The 15,696-nt window shown below is 41.8% G+C and overlaps 1 protein-coding gene across 2 annotated transcripts in view; it reads right to left on the reverse strand.

Annotated features, from left to right (window-relative positions):
• LOC134357087 (chemokine-like protein TAFA-1) overlaps positions 1-15,696 on the reverse strand; it is a 633,714-nt gene that overhangs the window by 338,804 nt on the left and 279,214 nt on the right. The gene's annotated exons all lie outside the window — the stretch shown is intronic.

The raw sequence follows: 15,696 nt of genomic DNA on the forward strand, positions 1-15,696 counted from the left end.
TACGGAGAACAGTGCAGGCAATTATTGTGAAAAAGTATTTCTACTTTATATAGGCTGTGTATTCATCATATCATTCCTGCTTTCACTATATATTACTGTTATTTTAGGTTTTGTGTGTTATTTGGCATGATTTGGTAGGTTATTTTTGGGTCTGCGAACACTCACAAATTTTTCCCCATATTAATAAATGGTATTCGCTTCTTCACTTTACAACATTCCAGCTTACGAACCGTTTCATAGGAACGCTCTACCTTTGGATGGCGGGGGAAACCTGTAATGGCTTTTCACCCCAAGGCATAACCTCAGACCCAGTGAAATTGTTCATCATTTTCGAATGACCCCAACCACATTCTCTCAAGCAGCTTTTGAACTTCTTGGTCTTCTCCAAGTTCTACTGTCGTTTCATTAGAAACAACAGCTAAATCGCCACTCTTCTCATCTCCCTCACTAATTCATCTACCTAATGGATGACCTAGTCTTCTGCCGTGGACCACACTTTGGAAGAGCTCAAGAGACACTTCACCTCTGCTCCCATCCGACACTGTAATAGCATAATGCTAACCCCTATGCTACCCAGGGAATAGTTAGAATCTGCAATGCACTACCTGTATGGATGGTGAAACCAGAATCAATCAGTGCCTACCAAAAGGGGATTGGATTGGTATGGAAAAAAGAAAGTATCAAGATGGCGCCAGCAAACAACAATTCCTTGGGCGACATCTTCCAAGTAGCAAATCTTTCCAATTATTTCACATTTTCTTCACCTTCTGCTTGTCTTTTGGTCTTGTTTGTGTTACAGAAACTAAAGGAGCCTGTGATGTACAGTTTGAGGCTCGATCGAAGGATCCAGCACTCTGCTATGTCCGGAGAGCTGCCTCGTGGAGATCAGAGATGGCGGGCGGGGGGGGGGTGGGGGAATGTGGTGAAAAGGTCCAAGAACAGAAGCTGACTCGTGGAAAAGACCAGGGATGAGGTGTGGGGTCATGAACGAATCCATCCTGAAGCGGCGAGGAAGATAGGAGCATCGAGGTGAATGTGGAGGGGTCAGCGATAGCTCTCAACAGAGACGGCCAGCAGCCGGATCGGTGGCATTTGGACCCAGGTCGACAGTCAGTCTATGGGAGGACTGAGTTCATGTGGCTGCTCGCCTCATACACAGATGACGTTTCCCATATTCTGAGATTTATGTGATTATCGGACTGTATATTGATTTCCTTCAGTTTTTTGATGTTTTCTTTCTTGCAGATGATTGGCGGGTGGGTGATCTGTTAATTTTTTGTGTGTGAGAGGGATAGTTGGGGGTTTGGTGCTATTGTCGTTGTTCCTTTCTGTGAATGAGTGGGTTGGGATTGTTTTGTGTAAGGGGGTCATTGTCTGTTATTGTGTCTGTTTTTTGCTGTGGGCAGGGGCACGGTTTTGGAGCCCTATGAATTTGTTTCTTTTTCAAGCCACTGGGGGGCAGGCAGGGAGTTGAAGATTTTTCTTTCATCAACACCCATCATCTTCCTGTATTTAATGGCTATCTGGAGTAGACAAATATCAGAGTTGTATTGTACATGCATCCTTTAACAATAAAATGAACTTTTGAAACTTTGAGAAGAAACTTTGAGTGTCTTACTAGGAACTGACATAGAACTGGGTTCAATTCGCCACTCTCTGTAAGCTCTCTGAAAAACAATAGTTTGGACCAAAAAATAGTGTGCTGGATGAGAATGTTGAAGGAAATTTAGAAGTAAAGCAAGCAAGTCCAGTGGACAGGACAGGCTGTGGCAGAAGAGGAATGAGGAAAGTCTGGAAGGTTAAATTGCATTTATTTCAGTGCAAGAAGCATGACAGATAAGACAAATGATTTCAAGGTACAGATAGGTACATGGAATGGGATATGTTAGTTATTACAGAAATATAGTTGACATATTTCATGCAGGTTGACACGCAGGGCTGGCAGCTAAATGCTACAGGCGTGATAGTGTCAGAGGTAGGATAGGATTGGCTCACAAGTTAAAGTCATAAATTGAGGCATGGGTAATTTTGATACCATTAGGAAGGAACAGGGAAAGGATGGTAGGGTACAGGAACTGTGGTGTACAAAGGCTGTTGAAAATCCAGTCAAGAATAAAAGAAAAGCCACACATTTTAATTCCACATCCCATTCCCATTCTGATATGTCTATCCACGGCCTCCTCTACTGGAAAGATGAAGCCACTGTCAGGTTGGAGCAACAACACCTTATATTCCGTCTGGGTAGCCTCCAACCTGATGGCACGAATATTGACTTCTCAAACTTCTGCTAATGTCCCACCTCCCCCTCATACTCCATCCTTTATTTATATACACACATTCTTTTTCTCTCTCTCTCTTTTTTCTCTCTCTGTCCCTCTCACTATACCCCTTGCCCATCCTCTGGGTTTTTCCCCCCTCCCCCTTTTCTTTCTCCCTAGGCCTCCTGTCCCATGATCCTCTCATATCCCTTTTGCCAATCAACTGTCCAGCTCTTGGCTCCATCCCTTCCCCTCCTGTTTTCTCCTATCATTTTGGATCTCCCCCTCCCCCTCTCAAATCTCTTACTAGCTCTTCTTTCAGTTTGTCCTGACGAAGGGTCTCGGCCCGAAACATCAACTGCACCTCTTCCTAGAGATGCTGCCTGGTCTGCTGTGTTCACCAGCAACTTCTATGTGTGTTGCTTGAAATTCCAGCATCTGCAGATTTCTTCGTGTTTGTGAAAGGTTCAAAAAACTATGTAATGATAGAGATCTAGAAAATTATAAGGCTAGCGGGAAGGAGCTTAAGAATGAAAATAGGAGAGCCAGAAGGGGCCATGAGAAGGCCTTGGCAAGCAGGATTAAGGAAAACTCCAAGGCATTCTACAAGTATGTGAAGAGCAAGAGAATAAGACGTGACAGAATAGGACAAATCAAGTGTGGCGGTGGAAAAGTGTATATGGAACTGGAGGAGGTAGCGGAAGTACTTAATGAATACTTTGCTTCAGTATTCACCACGGAAAAGGGCTTTGGTGATTGTAGGAATGACTTACAGTGGACTGAAAAGCTTGAGCATATAGACAATAAGAAAGAGGATGTGCTGGTGTTTTTGGAAAGCATCAAGTTGGTTAAGTCACTGGAACTGGACGAGATGTACCCCAGGCTACTGTGGGAGGTGATGGAGGAGATTGCTGAACCTCTGGCAATGATCTTTGCATCATCAGTGGGGACAGGAGAGGTTCCGGAGGATTGGAAGATTGCAGATGTTGTTCTTTTATTCAAGAAAGAGAGTAGAGATAGTCCAGGAAATTATAGACCAGTAAACCTTACTTCAGTGGTTGGTAAGTTGATACAGAAGATCCTGAGAGGCAGGATTTATGAACATTTGGAGAAGCATAATATGGTTAGGAATAGTCAGCATGGCTTTGTCAAAGGCAGTTCGCGCCTTACGAGCCTGATTTAATTTTTTGAGGACGTGACTAAACACATTGATGAAGGTAGAGCAGTAGATGTAGTGCATATGGATTTCAGCAAGGCATTTGATAAGGTACCCCATGCAAGACTTATTGAGGATGTAAGGAGGCATGGGATCCAAGGGGACCTTGTTTTGTAGATCCAGAATTGGCTTGCCCACAGAAAGCAAAGAACGGTTGTAGATGGGTCATTATCTGCACAGAAGTCGGTGACAAGTGGTATGACTTAGGGATCTGCTCTGGGACCCCTTCTCTTCGTGATTTTTATAAATGACCTGGATGAGGAAGTGGAGGGATGGGTTAGTAAATTTGCTAATGACACAAGGGCTGGGAGTGTTGTGGATAGTGTGGAGGGCTGTCAGAGGTTACAGTGGGGCATTGATAGGATGCAAAACGGGGCTGAGAAGTGACAGATGGAGTTCAATCCAGATAAGTGTGAGGTGGTTCATTTTAGTAGGTCAAATATGATGGCAGAATATAATATTAATGGTCAGACTCTTGGAAGTGTGGAGGATCAGAGGGATCTTGGGGTCCGAGTCCACTCAAAGCTGCTTAGCAAGTTGACTATATGGTTGAGAAGGCATATGGTTCTTTGGCCTTCATCAACCATGGGATTGAGTTCACGAGCCAAGAGGTAATGTTACAGCTGTATAGGACCCTGGTCACTTGGAGTACTGTGCTCAGTTCTGGTCACCTCACTACAGGAAGGATTTGGAAACTATAGAAAGGGTGCAGAGGCGATTTAAAAGGATAGTGCCTGGACTGGGGAGCATGCCTTATGAGAATAGGTTGACTGAACTTGGCCTTTTCTTCTTGGAGTAATGGAGGATGAGAAGTGACCTGCTAGAGGTGTATAAGATGATGAGAGGCATTGATCATATGGATAGGCGGAGGCTTTTTCCCAGGGCTGAAATGGCTAACATGAGAAGGCATAGTTTTAAGGTGCTTGGAAGTAAGTACAGAGGAGATGTCAAAGGTAAGTTTTTCTACGCGGAGAGTGGTGGGTGCGTGGAATGGGCTGCAGGCGACGGTGGTGGAGGCCGATACAATACGATCTTTTAAGAGACTCTTTGATAGGTACATGGAGCTTAGAAAAATAGAGGGCTATGGGTAACCCTTTGAATCTAAAAGAGCTCACAACGTTCATAGCAAATGTGCTTTCTCTGACTGTTCCTGGGTTGCTATTTAATGAGGCTTAAGGAAGATGGTGATGGAATCTGGACAGCTCTCTTTTTCGTTTGCTCCCTGTAATGTGATGCAGAATTTTGCATCATGCAGACACAACTCCTACAGCACACTAGATGAGGACAATTGTATGTGAAAGAAACAAACACTTTCTCAGAGGAGAAGAATACCCCTGGAAGCCTTTTGACAGTGACCCCGTTTTGTTGGTAGTACTATGTTCTTGGCTTCTTGTCCTCTTGTCATCTCTGTTACTCAGTCTCCTCACTTGCAAACTTTTCCATTGACTTTTCTAGGTTCTCTTGGTCCACTTCAACAAACACAGCCCATGATGTGGACACAGCAAAATTTTCATTGTGTCAATGCCTCATTAAAATTGTGCACATGACAACAAACTTGATTTAACTTGACTTGACCCAGCCTCATTTCCCTACATTGCATAGATTTTTCAGGTTTGTAAACTTAATTGAATCATTCTGCCCATTATTTCCATCAATAGTCCTCTTGGAATCCTGAAAGGCTGGTGGGATAGAAGCTTAATGCAAGAAAAAATATTATCTTGAATTTTGAGGGAGGAGAGAGACTTGACTGAGGGCCCTATCAGTGGAGGGAATAACAGTTGAGGAAGAAGAGGGCACTTTCGGAAGCAAACATGTTAAGTGCCTCAGGAAAAATAAGTACAGAGATGAAGAAACTGGAAAAACAGAATGGATCCGTATAGGAAATGGAATAGAGGAGTAAAGCCAAGGTCGCTATGGCTTGTTGTTGCTAACTCATCTCCTGCAATAGAAGAGAAAGAGTAGAGTCAAGAAAGGAAAAATAAGACTCCGAGGTGGAAGATGTGAAAGTGAGATCAGGGTGGAAATTTACAACAAAAGTTCAAAATAAATTTATTATCAATATACCTACATGTCACCATATACAACCCCGAGATTCATTTTCTTGCGGGCATGCTCAGTAAATCCAATAACCGTAATAGAATCAGTGAAAGACCACACCTACTGGGCAAACAACCAGTGTGCAAAACACAACAAACTGTGCAAATACAAAAATACCTTGTTCAGTTTTAAGCAAGGTACAGATGTGTGTGGCATCAATGCAGTCATCGATATCAATAGAAATATTTTTGAGCAAGGTGACTTCAGTATCCCATGTATCCTACAGAGGCAGGAATGACATTGGACCCAATAAGGTTTCCCATAGCTCGACCTTGGTACGCCAGTATGGGTCGAGAAAAAAATTAACTGATTCCATCAGTACAAGTGGATGAACTTGCTAATATTCATGCAAGAACCTGCATGTAGTTTCTTTCACTCTGTACATCTTTTATTTAGAGGTGGTGAGTTGGGTTAGAGGAGAAATTGTGCAGTACAAGAATAGGTTCAGTTAAGCAATGGCTGGTTTGGAACCTATTCAGGGAAAAAGGGAAGAGACCCAAGACTATTCTAGTGTGAGATATAAGCATCGAGGAATTACATATCCATGTTCATTATAGGCCAGTTAGACTGACTTCAGAGGAGCATTTGATGGCTTTGGGCCTGTACTCACTGGAGGTTAGAAGAATGAGGAGGGAGATCTCATTGAAACCTCCTGAATGTTGAAAGGCCTCGACAGAGGAGATGAGAGGAGGCTAGGTTATTACATATGCTTAAAGCAGAAGTTGTTGTTTAGCAGGGGTGTCAAAGGTTATGGGGGGTGGGATTGAGAGAGAAAATAAAATCAGCCATGATCAAATGGCGGAGCAGGCTTGAATGGCCTGATTCTGCTGGTATGTCTTCTGGTCTTATATCTATTAGCCAATCCCTATCTATAAGTTAATTAGTGATAGAGAGTAGCAGACGTCTGCTATATCAGTTAAAGTTATTTCTTTCTTCTTTCTCTATTTACAAAAATAAAATCTGTAACCAGTGAGAAATGATGGACCTCATAGGTTGGTGTGAATGAATCTGCCCAACATACGGTCTATAAAAATGTTAGTTTCACTTTCAGTCACGGATCCCAGAATAATCTCAGAAGGATGTGAAGGAGGCTAAGTGGGTTGCTGCCACAATGGAAGTGCACCTGACACAGCACTTTCCAGTGCCTGTCACAAAGTCTTGCGTTACTTTCTCAGATTGTAATATCAATTCACAGGTTTTTCTGAGTGGGGAGAGGGAAAATAATCACCTTTTTCTGCATTTATGCAGCTCGTTCAACATTTTAAATTTACAAAGTCTTTCCTCGGGAGTATAATCAAACTGATTCTTCTCCCCCAAGGCTGGGTTTAGAAGGGCCTGGTTGGGCCTGTGGCTGGTTTTGAGAGTGGGAAGGTGAAAGAGTCATGTCATTGGTTCAAAGAATTGGCTTAATTTATCCAATTAGAAAGCAATCTACACAAGAACACTTCAGGACAAGTCATAGAAGACTTTCTTATAAAAGTAAGTTTTAAGAAACATGTTAATTCATGAGGGAGATGTAGAGAGGTATATATTAAAATCAACCATAAGAAAACAAAATCGATGGTGGTAAGCAAAACAAACACTAAAGACTCATTTATGATGGTATTGTTACAAGTGAATGGACAAGACATAGAACAGGTGCGAAAGTTTGAATATCTTAGCAGTTGTCTGACAGATGATGGGAGACGTGAAGTTGAGATCATAAGGAAAATAGGTATGGCTAAGACCCAGTTCATGAAGCTAAAAGATCTACTATGCAATCGGAAGGTAGACATCCAAAGTAGAATCCGCTTCCTCAAGTGTTACGTATGGTCAGTACCGAGGTATGGATCAGAAACATGGACCCTGAAGAAGGATGACATGAAACGAATTGATGCTTTTGAAATGTGGTGCTATAGATGAATGTTGAAGGTCAGCTGGGTAGAGAAAGTTTCAAATGAGAGGGTGTTGTCCAAAGTTGATAGACCACGGATATTGCTGGAGAAGATTATGAAGTTAAAATTTGCTTATTGTAGACACGTTACGCGGAGAGATAACATCTTGTCGGACTTGCTATATGGAGAGGTGGAGGGAAAGAAAGGAAGCGAAAGGCAAAGAACAGCGTGGCTGGATAACATCAACGATTAGACCAAGCTGGACAAGAGTAGGGATGTTGTAGACAAGTGTCAGGACAGAGCGGCATGGAGGGAAATCGTCTGTCAACTGGAACTTCCAGATGCAACCTAACGACGACGAGAGGTATAGGTGTGGGAATTCCATAGCATATGCAGGCACCAGAAGACACATGGACAAATGATGAAGCAGTAGAAGTTCAAGCTATCCAAGTAATCAAAGCTGGATGAGCGCAGATAGACTCATACATATGTACAGTACAGAAACAGATCCTTCAGCCTAACTCATCCATATCAATCATCATGTCTATCTATGCTAATCCCATTTGTCCATAGTATGCCTAAATTTCTTTATTCATTACCTATTCAAGTACCTGTCCAAATGCTTTTTAAATATTGTAATTATATCTTCTTCTACCACCTCTCTGGCAGCTCATTCCACATAACCACAACCCTCAATGTGAAAAATTTGCCGCTCAGATATGCAATAAAATTTTCTCCTTTCACATCAGTGGACCAGATCAGAAGATAAGGAGTTTGAGAGTACTCATAAGTGTTTATATGGCTCTCTTTTTCCTTTCATGTCATTCATTGAAGTTATCTGTCACTTTCCAAATTCTGTAATAACTGATCAATATAAATAACCCAGACCATGTTATTATTTTGCAATAATTGACCAAATAATTTGAATAACTTACTATTCAACGTCAAGCAAATTTGCCAAATAAATTGAACAAAATTCCATTACATGCCGGCATTCAAATTAAGTAATCTGGCCCCTTTTCCTAAATTGTTGGCCCAAGTAAAATGATTAAACTTGGAAGATTTACTCTAAAAAGGGTCCTTCTTTCATAGATTAAAATGGGAATTTGTGGAAAATTCTCCATCAATTAGATTGTTTTAACTTGTCACTTATTAGGACAGATCTAAAGAAGAGATTTGATAGATACATATAATTTTTGATACCATAAGGGATGGCTGGACCATATGATACAACATGTCATTTTGGTGATAGCACTGCTATTTGTTCTAATGAGATTATTCAAAATATTAAAAATGTTACTACTTCTTTATTTACTTTAACCAAAATACACTGTCTTACATTAACTGCCCTTCAATTTCTTCTTTTTGTTAGGTTATATCCTCTGCTTATCTGCATCACCTTAAAGGCTTGTCATGTTTTCAGAATCAGAATCGGGATTATTATCACCGGCATTAGAACATAAGAACATAAGAAATAGGAGCAGGAGTAGGCCATCTGGCCCGTCAAGCCTACCCCACCATTCAATAAGATCATGGCTGATCTGGCCATAGACTCATTTCCACCTACCTGCTTATTCCCCATAACCCTTAATTCCCCTACTATGCAAAAATCTATCGAACCTTGTCTTAAATATGTTTACTGAGGTAGCCTCCACTGCTTCATTGGGCAGAAAATTCCACAGATTCACCATTGTCTGGGAAAAGCAGTTCCTCCTCCTCTTCATTCTAAATCTACTCCCCGAATCATAAGCCATGTGTTGTGAAATTTCTTAACTTTGCAGCAGCAGTAAAGCAATACATGATAATATAGAAAGAAAAAAAATAAGTGAATCAACTAGAGTAAGTATATATATGTTCATGAAATTGATTCAAAATAGTGCAAAGTCAGAAATAATATATATATTAAAAAATTGAGGTGGTGTTCATGTCCACTTAGGAATCGTATGGCAGAGGGGAAGAAGTTGTTATTGGTGTAGAGGGAGTAAAGCAAAGGGCTAAACACACACACCAGAGGTGTGTCAGTGTTGGTCATCAGCGAGGAGGAGATATTATCACCAATCTGCACAGATTGTTGTCTTCCAGTTAGGAAGTTGAGGATCCAATTGCAGAGGGAGGTACAGAGGCCCAGGTTCTGTACCTGATCGATCAGGCTGTGGGAATGGTGGTGTTAAATGCTGAGCTATAGTCAACAAACAGCATTCTTACAGCTGTTTGTATTATCCAGATGATTTAAGGCCACATGAAGAGGCATTGAGATTGCATCTGCCGTAGGCCTATTCTGGCGATAGGCAAATTGCAATGGGTCTAGGTCCTTGCTGAGGCAGGAGTTGATTCTAGCCATAACCAACCTCTCAAAACATTTCATCACCGTAGATGTGAGTGTTACTAGGTGATAGTCATAAAGGCAGCTCACACTTTTCTTAGCACTGGTATAATTGTTGCCTTTTGGAAGCAGGTGGGAACTTCTGACTGTAGCAGTGAGAGGTTGAAAATATCCTTGAATGGTCCCGCCAGTTGGTTGGTACAAATTTTCAGAGCCTTACCAGGTACTCCATTTGGGCCTGCTACCTTGAGACAGCCTGACATCGGCCTCCGAGATGGAGATCACAGGGCCTCTGGGTGCAGCAGCGATCTTCACAGCTGTAGTTATATTCTCCCTTTCAAAGGCATTGAACTCATCTGGCAGTGAAGCATCGCTGTCATTCATGCTATTGGGTTTTGCTTTGCAGGACATAATGTCTTGCAAACTCTGCCAGAGTTGTTGTACATCCAATATTGCCTACAACCTCATTCAGAATTGTTTCTTCGCTCTTGAAATAGGCCTCCACAAGTCGACCTGACTTTCTTGTACAGACCCGGGTCACCAGACTTGAATGCCACTGATCTAGCCCTCAGCAGACGATGAAGCTCCTGCTTCATCCATCCATGGCTTTTGGTTTGGGAATGTTTAGCAAGTTTCCATAGGCACACATTCATCCACGCAGGTTTTAATAAAGTCAGTAACAAATGCGGCATACCCACCCAGATTCAAAGATGAATCGCTGAATACTGTCCACTGATTCAAAGTGCTCCTGTGCTTACCTTGTCTGTACCCTCTTGGTCCTCAGTACTGGTGCTGTAGTCTTCAGCCTCCGTTTATTTTCAGGGAGTAGAAGTACAGACAGGTGATCAGTCTTTCTGAAGTGTGGGCGTAGAATAGCATGGTAGGCATTCTTGATGGTAACATAACAGTGGTCCAGTGTGTTGTTTCCTCTGGTACTACAAGTGATTTATTGATGGTAATTATTTAGTGACTTTTTCAAGCTGGCCTGGTTAAAATCCCCCAAAATGATGGCAAAGGCATCAGGGTGTGCTCCTCTGTGCATGTTGATCCCATTGCTCAGATCATCCATAGCCTGTTCGACATTGGCCTGAGGTGGGAATGTACCCCATCACCAAAATGATTGCAGAAATCTCTCGCGCCAGGAAAAATGCACGCACTTAATTGCAAGATATTCCAGGTCTGGTGAGCAGAATTGGAACATCACTGATACACCTGTGCACCAAGAGGAGTTGATCAGGAGGCATATACCTCTACCTCTGCTTTTGAGAGACTCGACAGTCCTATCGTGACGTGTATAGTGAACCTGTCAATCTGAATCGCTGCGTCTGGTACAGAAGAGGTCAACCAGGATTTCATGAAACAAAGGACGCAGGTGGTTCTAATGCCCCTCTGAGATCTTCGATTTTATTTACTAGAAACTATACGTTTGCCAGCAGATAGTTGATATTGGGAGTTGAAAACCCTGCTTTCTCAAATGCACCACTATCCCTGACCGGCAGCCACATTTCCCATGAGGAGTCCAGCAAGAAGTTTGGCCACAATCGACATTGTTTCCATTGGTTTTAAGCAGCGATTATTCAATTGCATTATGACATCTTTATTAACTGTACAGACCTTGGAAGCAGTTGTGATTCTCAGCTGTATCAGGCTGAAACAGGAATACTTAATCGTATCCATTCAGCTCTGCTGCACAAGATCACATTCAAGGTGTCCCGGAAGTAATTCAGAAGTAATACTCTAAACTCACATCTAAATCATTGATGCACATGGTGAACAGATGGGCCCCTGGAACCTAACCATTCAGGATGCTAATTTATAAACACTCTTAAAATTATTCTTGGCTTCTGCTGTTTTCTCTTTGCCAAGCTTTAACGCATTTTATTATTTTCCTATCACAAACGAGAGAAAATCTGCAGATGCTGGAAATCCAGAAAAGGCCTCGGCCCGAAATGTTGGCTGTAGTGTTGTTCATAGATGCTGCCTGGCCTGCTGAGATTCCCCAGCATTTTGAGTGTGTGGCTTCCTATTTTCCTTCAAATTTTAAACTATTTAATCATCTTTATTGCCCTCCTATGTGATGCAATCTTGCCCACAATCCACATATATATCATATTTTACAATTACTACATGTACAGGTGTTCCCCCACCCCTTTTCGAACGTTCACTTTACGAAACCTCACTCTTACGAAAGACCTACATTAGTACCCTGTTTTCGCTTTCAGAAGGTGTTTTCACTGTTTCGAAAAAAAAGCAGCATGCGATAAAAGGCAGCGCGCGCCCTGAGCAGCTGCTCTCCCCCGGACTCGGAATGGCATTGCTTAAACACGTCCCTGTGAGCAGTCGTTTGCAAGATGAGTTCTATGGTGTCGGAAAAGCCTAAAAGAGCGCGTAAGGGTGTTACACTTAGCGTAAAACTAGACATAATTAAGGGCTTCGATCATGGTGAACGAAGTAAGGACAAAGTCAGTTTGGCTTGTGGAAGCTGTCGAAGGTGATGCTGAAGAGGTTTTGGCATCCCATGACCAAGAACTGATAGGTGAAGAGCTGATGCAATTGCAAGAGGAAAGGATAATAATCGAAACCGAATGCAGTAGCGAAAGTGAAGCAACTACGTGAGATTTTCACTGCAATGATAAAGTACGACTTTAATTTTGAAAAGGTACGTAGGTTTAGGGGATATTTGCAAGATGGTTGAGTCCTTACAAAGAACTGTATGATAGAAAAATGCGCGAGGCTCAGCAGTCAAGCAAGCCGTCCACATCAGCCACAGCAGACGACAAATCTCGACCTTCGACATCGAGGCGGGCAGTCATTGGAAAAGATGAGCTGCGTGCCCTAATGGAAACAGATGATGAGATGACACCCCAGTGTCCCACCACCCCAACACCCAGGCCGCGGACAGATACTGTACCAATTCGTGGAGAATGCAGCAGTAGCCGGGAGGCACACAGCACATCTTTAAGAAAAAAGCCGAAATAAACATGCTAATTAATTAGGTGCCGCCCCACACGTAAATGTCTGCCCAGATCAAAGGCGATACAATCGGCAATGATCTGGGCCGATAATTACGTGCCGGGCAGCACCTAATTAATTAGCATGATTATTTTGACTTTTTTCTTAAAGATGTGCTGGATGCCTCCCGGCTACCGCTGGACCCCTGCGTGCCTCGCGGCAATGTATTGGTCGGCGGCCTGGAGGGTGGGGGCCACTGCACCAGCCAAACTGCAACGACTCAGTCTAACACACCATCATCAGTGTGTTCTGCGCTGTCTTCCCAATTCCAGTAAGTGATACTGCACTGTACATACATTATTTCTACTTTATATAGGCTGTGCATTTTTACGTGTTATTTGATATGATTTGGCAGCTTCATAGCTTAAAGGTTACTGGAGAGCGCTTGCGTGTGTTTTTGCCGACAGCGCTTGCGTGAGATCTTCTGCTGACGGCGCTTGTGTGAGATTTTCGCTACGGAGAACAGTGCAGTAATGATTGTGGAAAAGTATTTCTACTTTATATAGGCTGTGTATTTATCATATCATTCCTGCTTTTACTATGTGTTATTTGGCATGATTTGGTAGGTTATTTTTGGGTCTGCGAACGCTCACAAAATTTTCCCATATAAATAAATGGCAATTGCTTCTTCGCTTTACGACATTTCGGCTTACAAACCGTTTCATAGGAAGGCTCTACCTTCGGATGGCGGGGGAAACCTGTATATAGCTAGGGTGCCCAAGACTTTTGCATAGTACTGTAGTAATTTTACACACTGTGCTGCCACAAAAAAACATTTCATGACATGTGAGTGATCATAAATCTGATTCTGATATTGGTCTCTATTGTGCACTGAGAGTGGGAAGGGGACAGGCAGAGGGGTATCATGGTTGGGAAGAGGGGAAGGGAGAGGGAAGGAAGTGGGAAGCACCAGAGAGACATTCTATGATGAATGAACCAATTGTTTGGAATCAAATCTTCTTGCCAGGTGTCTCAGGACTGGGTGTGCCTGTACCTGCACCACCAATTCCCATCCCCCCCGACCTCGTTCCCCCCCTTACGCACCAGCACTCCTTAACTGCCATATACATATATGTACTTTTGCACAGTAATGTTTATGGATTATATATTCCATCCAGTGCAATTTACCTGCTTTACTTGAGATTAGTCCTGCATGTTTGTCTTTCTAAAATCCTCTATAAATATTAACTTGTTGTTCATTCCCAGCTTAGCTCTGACTATATTTAATGATGTTGTTTATGAAGTAGAAAAGAACATTAAGACAGAAAAAGTTCTGCACATGAAATGTAGGCATGAAAAGTTACAATTTTATATAAAATTGCCACCATGTATCGAGGATTTCAAGTTGTTAATATTATGAATCATCCAATGCTTTGTGTATTGGGATTTTTGTTGGAAAAGTTTTTATGGATATTTAAAGTTATATTTCAAAGCTTTTTCCATATTGACTACAAAGAAAAAAGATGCATAAAATTTAAGAAATTCCTGTCCAAAGTTATACTGGCGAATTCTGTGTTATCATAAGGTGTGCAGATGAATAGGTACCTTTGACTGATGGGACATGGGATATCATCAACATGGCTCTTGAAAATTCTTTGAAGAAAATGATGTATGATGTAAAGTTGTCATTAATTGAAGAAATCTGAATGACAAATGAGTTAATTCACATAAAAATACAGCTATTTCTGGAAACCGTATATATAGACACAGCAGTAAGGCAGCGTCTCTGCAGAAGAAAAGAGGGTTAATGTTTCAGATTAATGACCAATTATTAAAACTGGGAGAAGTTAGAAATGAAGCAAATTTTGTGTTTCGGGGGATGGGGAAGTGCTGGAGAGAATTAGAGGATGGAGATAGGTTGGGGACCAGCCAATTTTGAAGGACACATGTGGTGATTTTGCGGGGAGAAAGAGGGTGGTAACAGTATGTCCATAGGAGGTTTAAATAGCAAAAGATGAATGAAATCTTAAGTACAGATGATGGCAAAAAAGGATAACAAATTGACTGCTGGAAATGGGAGACCATGACTAGACCACAGTAGTGCATTGGTTAGCATGATGCTATCATTACTTGGGACGTTCCAGAGTTTGGAATTTGATTCTCTACTATCTTGTAAGGAATTTGTACTTTCTCCCCATGAACTGCATGTATTTCCTCTGGGTGCTCTGGTTTCCCCCCCTCCACAGTCCAAAGACATACTGGTTAGTAGGTTAATTGGTCCTGTGTTTAGGCTAGTGTTAAAATAGGTGGGTTGCTGGGTGGTTGGGCCCGTTCCACACTATTTCTAAATAAATAAAGTAAATAAGTTAACACCATGACTAGTGATGATCTGAAATTGTTGAATACAGTGTTGTCTCTCAAATATCAAGTTGAAACTTGCTTTTCTCCGAGTTTATGCTGTTTCATAGGCACACTGTCGGAAGTCAATTATAGAAGTCAGGATGGAAGTGGGATGGAAAATTAAAGTGACAGGAAACTAAAATAAAAACCATGGTCACTCTTACAGACTGTGTTAATTTACTAAATTGTCCCACAATTTTTTAAACAGATTGCTCCATGTATTGTTATCTAGATTGTCATTGTATTGTTACTTACCTGCTGTTAAGTTGTTTGTTCACTCAATGTATTGAAAAAAACAGATTGCATGACAACAAGATTGTCCATTATTTTTCTTTTGTGATAAAACCTGTTCAATGTTCACGATCAATTTTGGTGTTCTTGACCATGGATTATGGGTTTTACATTTATAGTGTTGTCATAAAACATTGTACAAAGCCACAAAATGGTATTCCATATGGTGCACAGGACCAAAAGAAGCCTCAGAGGGTTCTAAATTTAGTCAGCTCCATCTTGGGTACTAGCCTATAAAGTACCTAGACATTTTCAAGGAACAGTGTCTTAGGGAGGCAGCGTCCA

Source organism: Mobula hypostoma, chromosome 15, assembly GCF_963921235.1.
Source record: "Mobula hypostoma chromosome 15, sMobHyp1.1, whole genome shotgun sequence".
NCBI lineage: Eukaryota > Metazoa > Chordata > Chondrichthyes > Myliobatiformes > Myliobatidae > Mobula > Mobula hypostoma.